General features: G+C 54.3%; 1 protein-coding gene across 5 annotated transcripts in view; it reads left to right on the forward strand.

Moving 5' to 3' along the window:
- The window catches only part of ZNF395 (zinc finger protein 395), a 44,777-nt gene that overhangs the window by 1,578 nt on the left and 41,051 nt on the right, over positions 1–2,148 (forward strand). Inside the window, exon 1 of one of the 5 annotated variants that reach the window (XM_017884847.1) lies at positions 197–513. The exons of the other annotated variants lie outside the window; for them this stretch is intronic. The gene's annotated coding sequence lies outside the window, so the exon portion shown is untranslated. Of the gene's footprint in view, positions 1–196; positions 514–2,148 lie in introns of those variants that run through there. 5 annotated transcript variants of the gene reach the window in all.

Here is a 2,148-nt window from a genome sequence, read left to right on the forward strand (position 1 = left end):
CCAGCCGGCGCGCGAGGCCAGGCTGCGGGACAGGGGGACACACCCTCCGTCCGCCGGCGACCCGCGCCCCTCCCGCCCTGGCGGCCACCCGCCCCTCTGCCCGCGCGCTCTCTCCCGGTCTCGCCTCCCCCCGCGCCCCTGGCCCTCCCCGGCGGTGGTACCGTGGGCTCACGCGGGTGCCTGGGCTGGGGGGGGCCTGCACAGGGAGTTTGCCTTGTGCAAACAATTTCCAAGGCAGCGTTTTCTTCCCTGCCTGGGAGTGCAGGGCTCAGCGCCTTCACTTTGGAACTGACTCAAGAGACCTAAAGAAGCCTACCTGGCCAGCGGGAAGGGGTGGCCGCCGCCTCCTGGTTTTGCGCAGCCCTGGCCAGTTCCCGGTGGCCTTGGAGGACTTCCACCGGGCAGGCGTTCCCATGATGCCAGGCTGCCAGGCGCGGGGGATTCCTGCAGGCTGGCGCTGCTTTCCTTAGAACCCCCTTTGTAGAAAGGTACACTTGGGGGTTTTGCTTCAAAGTGAGTGATCCACAGGTATCTAAGGCTTTCTTGACACCCTCCCTAGGCGTTGTGTAAACAGAAGCGCCTGGTCGCAAATACCTCGAAACACAAGGGAACATAGCCATTAAGTTCAACTCCACAGGTCCTTTTGGGGAGCTGCTGTGCTCTCAGCACGGTGCCAGGCCGTCTGGGAGGTGGGGGAGGCACCGAAGAGACCCCAGGTTTCAGGAAGCCTAGGACTAGGTGGAAGTGATTTAGGAATTTACGTTCAACTTAATGTGCAGTGGCTGCCTGAGTTAGAGAGAGAGCAGATCAGATAAAGGAAAGAGGAGATTGGGGAGGGGACTTGGAGTACTAAGTTTTGAAATAAATTATGCCTGTGGAGAGAAACTCACCCATAGGGCCCAAAGACAAGAAGAGAAGTAAGTAGCAGGTGGGATAATTTGCAAAGCGGGGCAGAGGAGCAGAGGCTCATACCTGTCTCCGGGAGGGAGGAGACAGAAGGTGTAAGAGATGATTCCCTCCCTCCCGGGCTTCTACCCTCATAGAGGGGACAGAAGGATGTGAGCATGTGAAATCAGACGCCAGGAGAGGGAAGGGTGACTGTCAAAGTGCCAGGTGCAGAAATAGTTCTGTTGGAGTCAGAGAAGGGAGTTGTGAGCAGGGATCAGTCACCAGGACTGGAGGCTGATGCTCTTGAGATAGGCTGTGAGGTGGGAATGAACATGGCTTTCCAGAGAGACAAGGAGATGTCCTTGGCCAGATCAGGGAATGTATCCCGAACAGTAGGAGATAGAGATGGAGAGGAACAATGGTTGAGATTGTGACAGTCTTAGCCCTTTTGGTGATTGCATGCCACCCTGTGTGTCCTAAGGAGACATTCAAGGTTTTTGAGTGAGGGAATGGTGTAATGAACAACTGTAATGGAAGGGTTTTGGAAAGTCATGTTAGGGGGACACATCAGTGAGCAGGCTGTTGCAGTTGTAGGGTGGCCAGAGTTTGCACTGGATCATTGGAAGTGAAAAAGGTGGGTTTGAGAAACATTACTGTTGAAATAATCTGTTTACAGGGCAGGGTGAAGGGATGAGATGAATGGAAATTAATTCTTGGTGGAAACTGATTCTACGCCAGGGCCTTGGAGCTGCTGTAGTTAGTAACTTGAGAAATCGGAAATGTGTATTTTGGAGAGAAGGAATTGACTACTCAGGCTATGGAGAAGTTTCTTGTGGCTGCTGAGATATCCAGATGTTAGTGTCCTGCAAGCAGCTATGGCTCTGAGATGGGGGGAGCCCAAGGGGGACGGTATTGCAGAGGCTGCAGAAGCCAGGAGAGGAAAGGGGCTCAGAGGAGAAGTTGAGAGGCTGCTGGTAATACGGGGGCAGCGGAGGATGCCCCTGAGTGGTACTCAAGGCCTGAACCCAGGGGCTTGTTTCCCTCTGCTGCACTGCCATTCCCATGACATTGCTCGGTTCTGAACCTGAAGTTGGAAAAGAAACTGGGCACTTGGGCCCTGAGAAGGATGGGGCTGTTGATTTTTCTAATCGTGAGTGTGGATTGGAGGTTAGAAGGGAGTAGAATGGGATTTGCTAAAGACAGTCAATTGCTGGGCTTTGAAACATTTTGAACTTCTCTGGGGTGGAGGGTGGAGGGTGG

This window comes from Rhinopithecus bieti, unplaced genomic scaffold (genome assembly GCF_001698545.2).
Source record: "Rhinopithecus bieti isolate Rb0 unplaced genomic scaffold, ASM169854v2 scaffold_315, whole genome shotgun sequence".
In the NCBI taxonomy this organism is placed as follows: domain Eukaryota; kingdom Metazoa; phylum Chordata; class Mammalia; order Primates; family Cercopithecidae; genus Rhinopithecus; species Rhinopithecus bieti.